Below are 17,456 nucleotides of genomic sequence, written 5' to 3'. Positions count from 1 at the left end.
TCATTATAGTGTCCTTTGTTCCCTTCATTTTAGTAGGATAATCATTAGTCTAAAGTTGTTTTGATCATTCCATATTCCACTTAGGAAATTTTTGGTGAAATTTTGGAAAAAGAATCCTCAGCGTGAGAGTATTTGAACCCATATTCTTCCATATTCTTTTTCAGATTAAATTAAAACCCCACAGTCACAGATCAACAGCTGTTCAAAAAGAAGTTTGCATTATGGATATTAAGACAACTACCAGATGGTGACCTTATAGTTTCATAAATAACTCACAAAAGAAGAAATATCATTTCCTTGGTTTATATTTAGTGTGATTTTGTTTGATTGACTGATTTTAAAACAGAATAAAATGATTATAAAATGATTGCAAAGCAAAAACCTTCCTCTAGATATTTTATTTAGCTGCAGATTTATTAGAATATAAAATTCCTCAAATTCTCCATTTTTACTTACTCAATCGTAGTATAGTTCACTGTGATTCCATTGTTCAGAATGGACACAGAAAACTTTATCACAGTGATGACTCCCATAAAATTGCAGTACTACATTTGTCAATAAAAATTATGGTCTGTATATCATTGTTTCCCATTTTGTGTAAAGGCAAAGCCATTGTGAATACTTCTCAGTTTGCATAGTCAGGCTCATAAATTGATCTATCTGTCAAACTGATGCAGGTGCCAGACTCATGCAAGTGCAAGACACATACTAAGGGCCTTATCCAAAGTCAGAATCCCCAGCTAGGAGGCTTTCCCTTACTTCCAAAATGTTTTAAGCCAATCCCCCTTTTTCCTTTCAGGCTATGTACCTGCAATTCATTGTTCAAAGCAGTTTCCTGTAAATTTCTCTGTCAGTTTAAAGCACCAAATTCACTGAATCTTAGATACTGCAGGTAGTTAACAATCTTTTTTTTTTTTTTTTTTTTTTTTTTTCACAATATATACTAGCAACATGACAATGTTCCAATGCTAATTAAGCTACCTTAAAATATTAAAATGAGAAGATTACAGACCAGACAGGTGAACTTTGTTGCCCCAAAAGATGGTAGAATAAATTATTGAACAACTTACTTATGAGCATAGAGGATAGCAAGGTGAAGAAGCAGCTGAAATGGATTTGTAAGGAAGAACACATGTCAAGCCAGATAAACTTTCTCTTCTAATCAATGATTGGAGTATAGATATGGAATAAAGCAGGAGAAGTGATTTTAATGATAGAATGAGAGGTCTCACATACTATTTTTTGTAAGCAAATATTTTTGTAAAAACACCATGTGGCTAGAGATTAATAACCACTGGTTAATAGAAAGTCTGTCCCAAATCCTGTTCTGGTCAGCACTGACATTACTTGCCTGGTTGCTGAAATGCAATGTAGGTTTACACAAAGTCTACACACAAACGAGGACAGATGACATACTTCTGAAATGACTGATCTTGATAGACTGGCAAAATCATGTTACACGAAGAAAATAGAATTCAGTTTGATGCGTACAAACTACCATTCTCAAAAAAGCAATAGTAAATACAAGATGGGAAATAAGTAGGTGACCATGAAGTCTGAAAAGTTAAACTGCAGGTGTGTATAGTCATATACTCACTGTATGCAATTATTTTGCATATACAAATAATTCTGCTCCTTTACTTGATGAGGTTCTCATGGAATATTTTGTCATAATTTTGATCAGTTTTTGGAGTAATGCTTTTGGGTACTGGAGTCAGTCCTGAGGAATATGATTAAGAAGGCAAGTATCTATGAAATACGACCAGTAGAAAGGTTGAAACAACTAATTTTTTATTTTAATTTATATTATTATTATATTTAAATATATATATATATATTAAAAAAAAAAAAAAAGCCATAAAAAACAACAGTATTTTCTATGCCAGTGGATAGGGCAAGAAATACTGATCTTAATTTGTAGAAAATTAAGCCATTAGATATTAAGAAAGACTTTCTTAAGGACTTCCTTGTGCTAAGAATATCTAAATACATAAATTAGTTAGTGAGCAAGGTTATGTATGTAAAAATTACAAGGGTCTCTCAGAAAGAATGTTCAATTCAGCCTTAGGAAAAAACAAAACAAGAGAGTTATTTTTTCAAACTAAATTATGAAAAAAGTTAAGAAGACACATTTACCACTACTTTCACTAGATTTTTAAAATTCTCAGAGAAGATCATACATCACTTATTTTCAAAATGGTCTCAATTTTCTGCTATATGCTGTTAAGTTGCTGATCTCTCTTGGAAAATTCTAACTGCTCCCATAGAAAAAGCCAGTAGATATCTTTCTTATGAAAAAACTGAAAACAATGAGAGGCAGATAGCTATCTCAGAATAATAGCCAAAATGTTTGTAAAGTTTGAAAGGAGACAATGCTTTATGGAATTCTTTGCAGTAAAATAGTATGTATTAGCCTCTGTGGATAAACCATTTCAGGAATGAGCCCATAAGAGCAAGAATCCATTCATCCTTTGGGATATTAAGTACGGGCTATAACAAGAAATCCTTCAAACATTGACTGAAGAACACAGGAAATCCTGAAAATTATCCTCTTATTCTGAGGATAATAGAAGGCAGAGGAGCAATATTTGTCAAGCCCAAATAACAGGATAAAATTTTTAAATTCAGTCACAAAAGTTTAGTTTGAAATGTTCAGAAAACAACAGAAATACATAGCTTTGTTACAAAATAATGTCATTCATTCCTTGCTTTGCACACAAAACTTGGACCATTCTTAACTCTGGAGCTGAAAATCATGCTTCCATAGAACATATTAGTTTAGTACTATACAGAACAGAGAAAAATATTTAATTATATCTTCCTGTGAAACCAAGAGGGAAAATAGAAGAAAATAAAGAAAATAATAAGGATATGAAAAACAGAAATAATTCAGATAATCATTTGAAATAGTCATAGTGTGGCACATTGTAGAAGGGAAGAGTTGATATCTTTATGCCACAGTCTTAGCTTTTTTGGTTTACAGAAATGTCTTCAAGGTTATTTTGATATAACAAAAAGTGGAAATAAGATTTTGTAGGTCTTAACCGAAATATTTACTTGATAGAGAGAAATGTTTTATCAAACTGGCAAATCTGGCATAGAGCGAAGTTTACAGAATCAGTAGTGCAATGAAAATATCTTTAATGCCTTTCAATAGAGTCCCTACTGTCTTTCAATCTTGTTCAAGATCAAGTAGAGCTGCTTAGAAATATTGGAGCACTTATTTCACCTCTAAACAGTTTTACAGTTTTTATTATATGCTTGCTACTAAAAAACAGATTGACACCTGAATTTTTCCATGTCAGAAAGGTGTTGAGTGTGGAAATGGTAGAAGTAACATGATTCCAGATCTTAGGAGGAATTTGAGAAATTGAAGGTAAAATTTCTGTCTATTAGTGAGGAAAATATCTACTCTAAGTAGTTTAATGAATTTCCCTCCATGCATTGATTAACTGTAAATCTTTTCAGATCTGTTTTAGCTTTTTAATTGCCCTGGCATTTGAGTTGTTGGCCCAAATATATGAAGTTCCAGCAGAATTCAATTGAAAATGTCATTGTAAATAATTTTCTTGCCATGAAGAAAAATGGTTGTCATATAGACAATATTTTAATTAAAACAGAGGAGCTCTGGTTATGCAGCAACTCTCATGCTAGGCTGCAGCATTAAAAGGAACATGCTCCTCAGAGCTGTGGGGAGCTGCCTGAGCTCAAGGAACACATTTGGACACCGCTCACCTTCAGACACTGGGTTTGGGTGGTGCTGAGTGGATCCAGAAGTAGAACTTGGTGATCCAACTTAGGATGTTTTATGATCTTCTGATTTTAAAGGAAAGCCTGCCTGCAGGCTGGTGGCACTAGGGTGGGCTTATAAAATCATAATATCATTGAAGTGGTTCTGCAAAATGAGCCATACAAGACGAAACAAGCTCATTATGTATAACAGTAGTAATTCCAGTTATTATTCCAATTTAAATTCCAGTTGAGAAGACCACCTGGGGAGGTGTGTATTCCAGGAGGTAAAAGGGAAGAAATGGATAAAGATGAAATTGATACTGCTAAGAAAAACCAAGAAGTGGGACTGCAGACGGAGAAGGTGGAATTCATCTGTAGGCTTGTGCCTGGAATTGATAAAATAAGCAATAAACTCAGTGTATCATTAGAAAGCAGGTAATTTCCTTTTATGCAGCTGACAGGCTGTTAAGAGAGGTTGTGGATGCCCCATTCATGGAGGTGTTCAAGGCCAGGTTGGATTAGGCCCTGGGAAGACTGGTCTAGTATTAGGTATGGAGGTTGGCAGCCCCACCTGCAGCAGGGAGGCTGGAGCTGATAATCCTTGATGTCCCTTCCATCTCAAGCCATTCTATGATTCTATGATAAAGTAAAATTCAACCTGTAATAAGTCTAAAGCAATGTAATCAAGTCTAGCTCTTTTAGGGGTTTGAGTTAATACAGATGTCAGATACTTCTTTCAATTTCTCTGAATTTACCAAGCATTCAGACATTTTCTTCTTTTATAAATGTGTTTATAACAGATCTCATTATTTGCCTGCTATATTCACAACATGAGTCTGGCCCAAATCACTATAATCAATTATGTTTGAATATCAGTAAACATCAGTGAAAACATAATCAAATTTGCTGAAACACTATAAGCACTTGTGACATAACATCATGAAGAACTTTTGCAACATATTTTTATGGAGCTCCAAGCCTGGATCTCTTGTTGCTTGGAAACTGGCTGTTGCACTGAATAAGGACCCAGCAGCAGTCCCAGATGACTGTGCTCCACCTAAATATTAGATGTGATCTGCATTTCTCTTTTGCTATATGATTGGTTATGACAAGAAACTCATTTTAAAAGCTTCCTGAAGAAAGAACAATATTTCTGGGGCATTTCTAAGGCAAAATGATCCACGGAAGCCTGCGGTGAAGTACACATAAGAGTTCAATGTGTACTTACATGTTCTACTGAACCTTTATCAGCACCATACAGAATTAGAGATAGTTAAGAGTTAAAATTTTGTTTAGGGAGGAGAGATTGAAAGAGTTTTTCAGCTTCACTTGTTGTAATAGTAACAGATGGAGGCCTAGTACTTGATCTTGAGTTTACAGACAGCGATAGTAAGACTACTTCAAAATGTTTTGGCTCAGGCCTTTAAGGTGTCTGAATTAGGTAGAGAGCAGAGCAACAGGCAAGTGGAAATGGTGGCTATAAAGAAGCTGGATCCACTTTCTGAAAACTAAAGCCATTTCTTTATAGCCTCCCAGCAAGCTAAGTAACATCAATCAATTAAAATCACAACCAGGAAAAAATAATCTCTGGAACCCAATGTCCTCTACCCTACTCACATAATAACAGTTGTAAAATCATAATTGTGATGATAAGGCTCAAAATTCATTTGTGTTTGTTTGAGCTGTAATTATTTATTCTTTAGTGGAGTTTTGAGGATGGAAAAATCCCCCCTATTTATATAATTAAATCATCAAAATCCTTAGAAGATGGCATGCTATCAGTAGCTGGCTGTGCCATGTGTGATAGGATCCCTTCATTTTTTACAGTTTCTGTTGCATTCTATTGGCCTATAGTGAAAATCCACTGTTTTCTACTACTTAAGTTTAATTTATATTAATATATGGAATTGTGTGGGTGTGCTATATTAGATGCAGAAGGCCATTCAGACACAGCCCTTTGCCTCCAACATGGCCAGGTGGGTCCTGCTGGGGTCTGGATTTCTCTCTGCAGGCACTATGGACTCATACATATACAAGGTCCAGATGGGAAGGACAATTGGAATAACATCTTAGTCAAAAGCCAGTGAGAATTGCTAACTCAGGCAAAACAAATTTGTGGGTGTTTTCCACGGTCTCTGTGTTTGTTCAGCCTCATTAACTAGGTGGTGGTACAGACCTCACCTGGGGAATGCACTCCACACCTTGCAGTTACAAAACTTCTGCATGGAAACTTACAATTTTTCTCTCAACTACTCAAAAAAAAAAAATAAATAAAAAATAAAAATAAAAATAAAAATAAAAAATAAAATAACAATAATAAAAAAATTTTGTTTCTCATGATAGTTAAAAATACTCATTTTCATAACATCTTGAATGTATACCTTACTGTGTTTCTATCAGGCTATAAACAGGTGAAAGAAGTGCAGCTGCACACATATTCCAGCTGTCTGCTGTTACCCCATGGAGCTGCTCAGTCACTACTGTGACCTGACCAGGGGGTATTCAAAGAAGTGGAACTGCAGATTAAACTCCAGGAATAAATGGCTACAATGAGATACAATCTGTCTGCTAAGTGTTAAACTAGATGAGGTGGGGCCATCAGGCATCAGCTATTTTCATATTTTTCTCTCTGTAACAATATTTCTAAGTTCAGATGGGATCTTCCCCTTGGGGGCAGACACCTGAGAAGTCAATGCAACAATCAAAGCAAATAAACACCAGAAGAGAAGAAAGGCTCAGAGGGAGTGCTTGGTTTATGAGATGAGACCACCTGCTAGGTGGCCCTGCTCTGAGTGGACAGGCAGTAACACCTGAGAGAAAACCTTGAGATAACCCCCACCCAGCTGCACCCAAATGAAAAAGGTGAAATGGGATGAAAAAAAAAAAAAAAAAAAAAAAAAAGAAAAAGAAAGTGGGAAGTAAGAGCGGCGTTCTTTGCTCCTATTGGCTGGCAGGCAGTGGGATACCTATATAAGGCGCACGACAGGCAAGTGAGTGACAGTGTTTTCTTCAGAGTGTGGCAAGTTGATGAATGTTTGAAGTGGGAAACTGGAAAAAAGCTGTCTGGTCTAAGGTGAGGGGACAAGCATCATCACTGCTGGGTTTTTAGGAAGGAAGGTGGTGGCAGGGCAGAATGATGTAGAGCGGGAAAGCGTGAGCAGAGTTGCTGAGGATGGTTGGTGGATTGAGGGGTGGGAGAGGTGGGTGTCCTTCCTAGCTGAAGGGGACATGAGAGGTGGGGTGGGAGGTAGAAATCACTCCTGGGCTGAGGAGTGTCTGACAGTGTGTGGGAGGAGGTGAGAATCATTCCAGAGCTGAAGAGTGCTGGGTGTGAGGGATGAGAGGCAGGAATCCTTCCTGGACTGAGGAGTGCCAGGAGTAAGGAAGAAGAGGTGGGAATTGTTCATGGCCTGAAGGGAGCACAGATAGAAGTTTCTGGGCTGAAAAAGACAAATGCTGTACCTGTGCTGAGTGACACAGGAGGCTCGGAAGAGAAATGGAGTTCCCAGATAGAAAAGCACCTGAGGAAGGTGGAGAGAAATACCACTTCTGGGCTGAGGAGTGCCACATGTGAGCAAAGGAAAGGGGAGGGTGTTGCTGGAGAGCTGAGACGTGAGGGGAATGAGGCAAATGCCAATTGAGGGGTGGCGGGTGCCTGAAATAAGAAATCCCATTCCTAGGCTGAGGAAAGAGAAGAGCAGTAAAATCCATGCTGGAAAGGACTGCCAGGGAATTAAAAAGATGCTCACCTGACATTTAGTGGCTTAAGTACCTGGGAAAAGTTAGCAATGCTACCAGAGCAGAAAGTCTGATTCCATTCAGGATTCAGCTGGGGCAGTTGGCGGTCCTCGGGTCTAAGGGTGGCCTCCTTCATCTGAAGGATCAGCTGCTGAAGAAAGAAGAATCAAGAGGTGGAGCTCCGAGGCAAGAGTGAGCAAGAAGAGGAAGGAAGGAAACTACTGCAGATGGGCAAAGAGAGAGGCTCCCTGGACAAAAGCATGTCACGTCACATGAGAGCATTGCCGGCATCTTGGGTGTCCAGGTCAGCTTTGTGCTGGGCGACCTTCCTGCAATCAGGGCTCAGGTCTTTTGCTGTAGTTGGCCTTTTGCCTTGTTGCTCCTTTGGCTGCCTGGGAAGTGTGGCCGTCTGTATGGAGGGTGAGAGCCACCTTTCCGCACCCCAGTGGGAAATGGAGCTCGCTGGACCCCGAGGGCACCCTGTAAGCAGGGTAGTGCCCTTTCCCTGCCACTCTTCCTCCAGCCACTCGGTGTGGTTACCTGCTGGTGACCTGCCAAAGTGACAGCCCTGTGGTTGGGGTGCGTGTTGCACCATTTGGCCCTTGGCCCCCTGAGAAAGACCCCCTGGCATGTTGAAGTCTGTGGCCTCCATGCAGCCTGGGGGTGGGTCAGAGGCTCTTGTCTGCTGCTTGTGGATCCGGGTTTTTGCCTGGTCATTGGCTGCGCTGTGTTCTCCTTCCCTCCTAGAAAGCTGTACCTGTGTGTAAGAGTTCCCATTCCTTTCCTTGTTTGCGTGGGTGACAGCAATTGAGCTTTCCTTTTAGGCCTCCCTGAAAACAGATGCTGCTTAGCTTTGACTTTCCAGGGGGGAATGGAGGACTTGATGCATCAAGTCAGTGGGGTGTTCCTGCTCAATCCTGTGAGTGGAGTGAGTGTCCTCTTGTCTTGCCCCTCTCTGGATGCTGCAGCACCAGTTCTCACATATTGGAACACAGAGATGTTCACCAGTTGAAGGTAAATGATTTCAATAAGCTTATCCTCCATCATCTGCTGCAGGGCTATATGAAACCTTGCTAAGACTCCTAACAATTTCTGTAGATTATTTTAGATCATTCTAAACTATTTTGTCAGATAAAGAAACACCAAAGAAAACTTTGCTCTTAATTATTAAGTCCAACTCATGAGTTTTCACTATTATAAATGCTGTGCTCAGGGAAAAACACACTTCCGTTATTGTAAGTGTAACTCTTCAAAAATTAATAAATTATTATTAAAGTTTTTATATACATAGTAGAACTTAGAGACCGTACAGCTTCTGACTGGAAAAAAAAAAAAAGTTGATAGATTTTATTTATTTATTTCCCAATTCTTAAGGGCTTTTAAAAAATGTAGCTGCCAACCCTTGTAGAATCTCATTTTAGGAAATTAGAGCAGCCCTGCATTTCATTTTGAATACCATTATTTCAAGGAAATCCTGAGAAGAATAGGGATGAGAAGTACGAATAGAACACAATATTCTTTTTATTTTTCTTAGAACAATATTAAATTTTCAGTAGAATAATAAAAACTGAAAAGAAATGCACATCATGTGAAATCCATTTTAATAGTATGCCCCTAGGCTGCCAATGTCTTTTAAATTGCTGAGGACCAGTAAAAGAGAAAATCAAGGTTACTGAACTAGAATATGTAATCTGTCAAGCATCCCTACTTGAATTTGCAAATGTGGAGTTTGTTACTAGGAATGTTACACATTCTTATTGTGTAAGAATGTAAAAAATTTAAATAGAGCTCAAATGTAAGAATGCACAATTAGCATGTTTTGGGGTTAATTTGTGAATTCATCTGTTTCTATTTTTTCTCTTTGCATACACTTCTTTGATCTAAATACTATAAAAAAGAATTATTGCAGCTTATGAAAAATAATTTTCTAATAAATATAAGTATAGAGGTACTTCCGGTAACTAAAAGTGATGTTTTGTGCTATTGTCCTGCTAACTAAAGTCTAGCTAATTGCAATGGAAGCTTTTCTCATCTTCCCTTCTCATGAAAGTTAGTGAACAATTTGAGCTGCTGTAGGGAAAGCTGAAGAGGAAATCATAGGAAACATTTCATAACATTGTTACACATACAACAAAGGAAGGCAGAATGGTAAATAAACAGATTCAAGACAAATCCAGTAAATGAAAGAATATGTTCCTGCCATAGGACTTGACGTAAACGAAAATAAGCGTTCAATAGAAATGAAATCTTAGGTGAACTTACCTACTAAATTGTGATAGATTTCTACAAAGCACATGCAAATAGATGTCTATCTGGACTTCCCTCTTAGTGAGATGAGTCCTGCTAGAAGAAATGTAGATTATCCTTGCTGCTGATAGTATGGGTTTGGCTATATTTCATATTCCTGTTCTGAATTGTGGGGCTGCTACAGCCTCTTGATTAAATTATTTTAACATTTATTTTTAATGGCAGATTGAAAGAAACAAACCAAACTTTTCATTAGTTTACCTTTGGAATGCTCTGCGCTAGTTCTGCTAAAGATTTCTGAAAAGGCACTCTGAACTGACTTTCAAGTAGCTTTCTAGTGCTGCTTCTAATATCATATTAGAGGTTACTTTTTATGTTTACTTTTATATTTACATAGATAAAAGCATTAATCTTCCAGGGGCTTATAGAAGATTATTTCAACAATATAAGGAATTGATAATGCTATAGAATTAGTAGAATTGGGAATTATATGTACAGTACTATGATCCCCTTAGAATAGATTCAAATAATGTTGAAGATTGATTTAAAATAAAAGTCCTTAAAATGTAATCTATTAAAAAAAAGAAGCTAAAAAAAGTGGTTTTATGTTGCCATTTCTTATAATTTCCTAGGTGAAGATCTTACATTTTCAAGGAGAATTTTTGCTAATGACTGTTCTAATCCAGTGTCAGTACAATTAGAGTTGGAACAAAAAGTTAGAATGCTATCCTCTATCCCCTTTCTAGCACATGAGTTCAGGAACTGGTACCTGCCAGATAGTCACTTAAAAAAAAAAATAAAAAAAAAATTACTGTTCCAGGAAGCCACTTTTATTTATTCTTTTGACAAGCTTAGATTGTCTGAAGTAGACAATAAGCCAACTTTCATGGTAGTACAAGATAAATGAAACAGCACTGTGTCATTGTATCAATTAAGAGGATGTGATACTGTACTTGTGAGAGCAAAATGTTCAGAGCTGTTGGGTTCTGCTGTGGACCATGCTCCTCAGAGCAATTTGGCCTTATGAATATGAATGACAGTTGTTTGAGGAAAGGAATATACATATGACTTCCGTTATTGCTGGATGTTTTTTAGGAGTCTATGGATGAAAGAGAATGAAGCTCAGCAAAATAAAAGCATGCAGTGTCATCTGTAACAATTCCCTCCTTTTCAGAATCTTTTCTTACTTGTATGTGTAAAAACTACTACGTTCACTTCTTTTCTACGCTCTTAAGCTGCTATTCATCTTTGTGGCTCTAGTCATATTCCTTTCCATCTTATTTGCTTTCTATTACTTTTCCTTACTACTTTTTCCTTTCCACTTTTCTTATCTCTCACTTCTCCTTTCTGTATTGTGACTCCTGACTAAACTGGAGAATAATCATTTAGCTTTTATTATATTTTCAGGATGAGCACTGACTTGTGCCTTCTGACAAAGTTTCTTCTCATAAACTTGTTGGATCTTGTAGGGAAATGCTTAGCAGTTCTTGATCTTGCTAGATATTTCTAAGGGTTCTTAATTCTCACATTGCTGGACCTGGATTTGCAACCTCCAGGCATAATAAGCATTGTTAATTTTCACTCTAATTCATATTCTACCTGAAATGTCAGCCTTAATCATAAAATGAGATCAAGTTTTATTCCACTGGACTTCAGGCTTCAAATGTCTAGACTGGCAGAAATGTTTACAAATGAAACTAGTGTAAAACAGAGTTGAATTCTCTATTTGTGAAGTTAGGTTTTATTTAGCTATTTTTCTTATGTAGAATCCTCAATAAGCTGATTAAAGTTACTGGTTCAGAGTTCATAACAATGTATCCTATTATAAACAATGATTTACTCAAGATGCACTGCATCCTGAGGAAAAGAAAGGCAAGGAAGAGTACAAGGGAGGCCTCTGTGGATCAACAAGGCATACCTGGACTTATTTAAGTGCAAAAAGAAAGTCTAGTGAGTGGAAGTAAGAATGGTTTACCTGGGAGGACTACAAAGATGTTGTCTGAGCAGCCAGGGATAATGTTAGGAAAGCTAAAATGGAGACAATTAAATCTAGCTAGGGATGTAAAAGGGGAACAAGAAGAAATTCTACAGGTATATCAGTGATTAAAAGAAGGTCAGGGAGGATGTGGGCCCTTTTAGGTTAGGAAGCTGGAGACCTGGTCACGAGGGATACAGAGTAAGCTGAGGTGCTCAATGACATCTTTGTCTTGGTCTTCACCAGCAAGGACTCTAGCTACGCTATCCAAGCTGCAGAAAGCAAAGGTAAGAACTTGGAGAAGGAAGATCTGCCTGCTTAAGTGAAGATCAGGTTTGAAACCATCTAAAGAACATGAAGGTGAGGAAGTCCATGGGACCTGATGAGATCCATCCACAGGTTCTGAGGGAACTGGTAGATGGAGTTGCCAAGCCACTATCCATTACATTTGAAAGGGCATGTCAGTCTGGTGAAGTTCCCACTGGAACAGGCTGCCAGTGAGACTGTGAATGTCCCCTGCCTGGAAGCCTTCAAGGCCAGGCTGGATGGAGCTTTAAGCAACCTGGTCTAAGAGAGGTGTTACTGCCTATAGCAGGGGGATTAGAACTAGATAATCTTAAAGGTCCCTTTCAACCCAAACCATTCAATGATTATATTCTTCCTATTTGCCTTAAATCAGTTTTAAGAATGAAGGCCTTTGTTTTTACAGTGTAATCCATCAATTCAAAACATTTTTATTTATATACATTACAAATATGAAGCTGTTAGCTCACCAGTTTTTTTTTTTAATTGAAGCTTGGAAGACACTCATGAGGTATCTTATCTGGAGACAAATCCTTTACACTTGAAAAAAAAAATTCATTCAGTTCCTATGTATCTATTCAAAATGTTATCTCTGCAAATGCAGATGTAGAAAATTGGTATCTTAACAATTCTTACCTTAACAATACTGCTTTGTTTGCTTGTTTTAGGATGTTTGCTACCTACACTCCTTGGTTATCTGATCTTTGTAAGACTTAAGTTTTTCTAGTTTGTTATTTACATTCCCACATGTTAATGAGATTTGGCCAAGCTTTAGCTTTGTGTTCACAAGAGGTGAGGGAGAGATGAGAGGAGAAAAAGAAAAGTAGGGGAAAGAAAAGAGGAGAAAAAGAAAAGAAGAAAAAAGACATGAAGGAAAGTAATAAGTAATAAGAGAAGAAAGAAAGGAATGAAAGAAAGAGAGGGAGAAAGGGAGGAAAAGGGGGAAAAAAAAATCAAAGGAATAAAGGAAAGGAACAATAGAAAGGAAAAAGAAGTAAGGAAAGGTGATGGAAAGCAAAGAAGATGGAAGGGAAGATGACTGGGGCCCACAGAGATGAATAGCAGCTTAAGAATGTAGTGTACCACTTTCTCATATATTTGAACTTGTTTAAACATTGAAATCAGACCCTGATAATTTTAAAGCTGCAGTAGTATGCATGGTAGTTAGTATGGTGTTTGAATCTTCTTATATTTTCACTTAAGAAAACTTCATGTAAGGTTTCTTTGTGTTTTAGATTGTTTGTTGCTTGACAGTGAAATTCTACCTTCTTGTGCACTTTCCTACTACTTGGAAAAGGGAAAGAAAAAAAGAGAAGAAAGAAAAGAAAAAAGTAGAAAAAAGAAGAAAAAAGCCTCAAACACAGAAGGAGGGACTTAAATCTGACTGGTCTGTTAATCTCATTTTTACTGAATACAAAACTAAAGCTCATAATCTTCAGTAACAGTACCATTATCTGGTACAGTGCTGAGAGAGGACATCAGGGTGCTTCTGGATGGGATCTGCTTCACTTGCAGTGTCCCTTTTCCTTATTGCTAATTGCTTGGTCATGAAGAAAAAGCAATTCCAAAGAGCACATTCACACACTAATGGAACATAAACTTTATCACACTGCTTAGCAGTATGAATATCAAGGCTACGAGTCAACGTGAGGGCACCTTGGCTAACCTTTAATGCTTTTTCTACTTATTGCAGGAATATGTCCTGATGCTGAACGTCACATAACTTTGAAGGATGAGCCATGCGTGATGTATACTTCAATTCATGCATTATGAAAATGGCACATGGCTTATTTTTAATTTGTCAGAAATTACAGACTGAAGCTTAAGGATGTAAAACTAGGAATATTAGAATTTAATTGTTATTAAATAGTATCTACCTTCTAAGAAATAAAAGTTTGAGTCAATTTTGTATCCTATTCATTAAATAAAACTTTGATATCTAACATCATACCACCAAGGGAATATAAGTTTCTCTAAACTATTTCCCTTCTGTTATTCTGATAGATGAGAGAAGCCAGAAGCAAAGGAGTATATCACTGAAAGACAATAACAAATGTTTCTATAAAAGCATCCACAGTAAGAGGATGGCAAGAGAGAATTTCCACGCCTTGTTGGATGTCAAGGGTAATACAGTGACCAAGGATCATGGTAAGGCTGAGTTACTTAATGCCTTCTTTGCCTCAGTCTTTGATAGTAAAACTAATTGCTCTCTAGACCCAGACCCTTGCGATGGTAGATAGGGATGGGGAAAAGAATAGGCCATGCATAATCCACGATGAGATGGTTTTGGACCTGCTCCCAAAGCTGGATGCTTTCACTGAGTGAAAGACTACTGTCATCTGGTCACTTCTGTCCATTATGTAGAAGTTCTCTCATGCTGCAGAAAACTATATGAGCAGCATGCATATGGCGTGGCTAAATGTTTTTCAAAGATATTTGACTCAAATATTTTAGCCATTTTATAGAATTATTGTAATAATTAGCAAATTGTATTATTTATAGTTTGCATTGTAACATTCTTAGGAATTTTTCAAAACAGTCAGTTTTGTCTTAGTTCAAACTGCCAGCATAGTGCACCCTTATTTTGCAAGATGGAGAGTAGATTTTCAGACAAGTATGTCCTGTAATTCAGTATTCAGAGAACTATAACTTCACAAAAATCTGGTTAGAATTTTTAAATTCTGAAATCTCTTAAGAGTTTTCAAACTTCCTATTAGTAAAGATTATTTCACATACCTAAGATGTGCATCCATTTCAAAGACAAAATATAAATAAATGTGAATGACGTAAATCAGCAATTGCACTAAAGCTCAGTGGAAGGTAAGGCTGTACCTTGAAAGCATTACAAGCCAGTTACTTATAAAAGCTTTCATATCATTTGATGGTTTTCATTTAAATTATTCACAAACAATATCTCGTATTGTTGTTTTTAAAATAATAATAATAATTGATTGTGCTACTATTTATTGACCTACTGCTGTGCCTTTTAGTTTTAAGCTCCCTGGAGAAAGAACATTATTATCTGTTTTTAGGTTTTGGTGTGTTTACATGTTATTTTTTAATAATTATAGTAAGTTGATCTCACTTTTTAGATTTTTATGACTTAAAACACCAAAAAGGCCTGTAAACCACACTAAAATTCTCTCCAGAATCTTCCAGATAATGACAAAACTGGAAGAGTACAGCCTTTCTTTCTCAGTCTAGTTTGCCCTTGGAATTCTCCTGTTATTAGTATCCAGCCCTAACCTTGATTAGCTTGTCAGATCTGATAAAATCAGAGCACAAATAAGTGCTATTTCTTTTCAAGGCATTCTTCACCACATTTCTATACTACTTAAAAAGTTTGTTATTGAACTCCTTACAGGTCAAACACTGTTAAAATGGGTCTGGGCTCAAGGTAGCTGGAATAAGCAGCTAGATGTCAACATAGACTAGAAATTTTTACTTCAGATAAGCATGGTGAAATCAAGCTTTGTCAGATCAAAAGAAATGTGGAATGGTAGTATTATTTTAAACTAATAATGTGCCAACAAAGATAACTCATATCTTTTTATGGCTGCATAGAATCTCATATCAGAATATGAAAGTTTACATTGATTTCTGGGCCCAGAACAATTAAAAAATATTCTAATGTCACAGTTATCTGGCATTAACAAAAAAAAATTCAGTGTTCTATGGTGATATATGATGATTCTAATAGACTGTTAGACAATGTGAGGCAGGGGAGTGTAATATTTGAAATATTTCTAAAATTTTTAGAGAACACTTACTGAAATTGGAACAGTTTGGTAGGTTATTGCTGCTCCTATCAAAGCCGAATACATTCACATTAACACAAACAGTGCATTAATTAAAACTTTTCTATTATAAGTTGATTAGCTTTAGTATCTCCCGCCTATTCAAACAGATATTCAGTACAGCAATATTCTGAAATTTGATTTCCTCCAAAGCAGTACATGATGTGTTATGTTATGCCCTTCAAAGGACACTATTAGCCAAGCTATAAAGTGTCTGATTTTATTAGCTTTGCTGGGCTTTATCAGTTTGTAAATGTGTTATTTTCTCCATTTATTGTGCCTATGGGATACAGAAATAGAGTGATAGAGTGAGTTTCAGCTTAATATGTTGTCAGAAGGTAGCAGTGGCCTTACTTTAGCACTCTGCAATGTGATGCAATGACATTGAAGGTAGAGTCATGAAAATATTAATGTCAGGGCCATTTATCAAGGCAATTCCTCACTACCACAAAACTCTGCTGTGACATTGAATTCAACAGGTTTTTTCGGTCTTAAATAAAGCAGAGAGTTCCTATGCTGTATAACCTCTGGTCTTCGGTAACAGAATAAAACGTAGTTAATAAGAAGAAAGTAGGTCACGCAGATGTTGGGGAAAAAAAAAGTGAAAAGTTCTGAAAGGCATTGAATTCATGGAGGTAGGAGCTTCTGGAATGTTTAGTTGTCATAAATTTTATTCAGGGTTTGTGGGTTAGTATATTCCAGAGGAGTTCAATTTGCCCTACAACCCTTACGAATACTTCAAGAACTTGCTAGGATGATCAGCCAGAAATTTATTTGATGCAATGAATTTTGAATGACAATAAAAATAAACTGGTGGGCCACCTAAGAAATCTTAACATGACTATATTTTATGAAAGTTTTTTTTAAAGCAGTTACAAAATACAAATATGTTTGTAGGAGAAGTATCCTGCTGTATGGTCATTTTCATATCAGGCTGTCGTCTTACTCTATTCTGATGTTTAAACAAATCATATTTACATGGATGTATGTAATGTAGAAAAATTCATTTACATGAATGTAATAATGTAAAAGCTTTCCTCTTTAATTTTTTTTTTTGAATGAATCATAAAATCATACCATAGAATAGTCTGGGTTGAAAAGGACAACGATGATTATCTAGTTTCAACCCCCCTGCTACGTGCAGGGTTGCCAGCCACTAGGCCACATCTAGTCTGGCCTTGAATGCCTCCAGGGATGGGGGGCATTCACAAATGTCTCTGGGTAACCTGTTCCAGAGTGTCACCACCCCCTTCCTCCTAATATCTAACCTAAACCTCCCCTGTCTCAGTTTAAAACAATTCCCCCTTGTCCTATCACTATCCACCATTGTAAACAGTCACACCCCCCTCCTGTTTATACACTCCCCTCAAGTACTAGAAAGCCACAATGAGGTCTCCCCAGAGCCTTCTCTTCTCCAAGCTAAACAAGCCCAGTTCCCTCAATCTTTCTTCATAGGAGATGTGCTCCAGCCCTCTGATCATCTTAGTGGCCCTCCTCTGGACCTGTTCCAAGAGCTCTGCATCTTTCTTGTGCTGGGGGTCCCAGACCAGGATGCAGTACTCCAGAGGGGTCCTCCCCACAAGAGCTGAATAGAAGATGACAATCACCTCCCTCCCCCTGCTGATCCCCCCCTTTTTTTAATGTAGCCTGGAACACTTTTGGTC

At 37.1% G+C, this 17,456-nt stretch overlaps 1 long non-coding RNA gene across 2 annotated transcripts; it reads left to right on the top strand.

Moving 5' to 3' along the window:
* Positions 1-6,748: 6,748 nt before the first annotated feature.
* On the top strand, positions 6,749-13,877 carry LOC116229042 (uncharacterized). Of its 2 annotated transcripts, XR_016467288.1 has the most exons (5): positions 6,749-6,805; positions 7,613-7,774; positions 8,336-8,484; positions 13,231-13,382; positions 13,689-13,877. It is a non-coding gene; the product is annotated as an uncharacterized LOC116229042 (long non-coding RNA). The 2 variants fall into 2 exon arrangements; XR_004166930.2 differs by lacking the exon at positions 13,231-13,382 and having other exon boundaries at positions 13,689-13,873.
* The last annotated feature ends 3,579 nt before the right edge of the window (positions 13,878-17,456 follow it).

Source organism: Phasianus colchicus, chromosome 5, assembly GCF_987193195.1.
Source record: "Phasianus colchicus chromosome 5, bPhaCol1.hap1.1, whole genome shotgun sequence".
NCBI lineage: Eukaryota > Metazoa > Chordata > Aves > Galliformes > Phasianidae > Phasianus > Phasianus colchicus.
The sequence above is the reverse complement of the archived record's forward strand: the minus strand, read 5'-3'. Positions and strand labels throughout refer to the sequence as shown.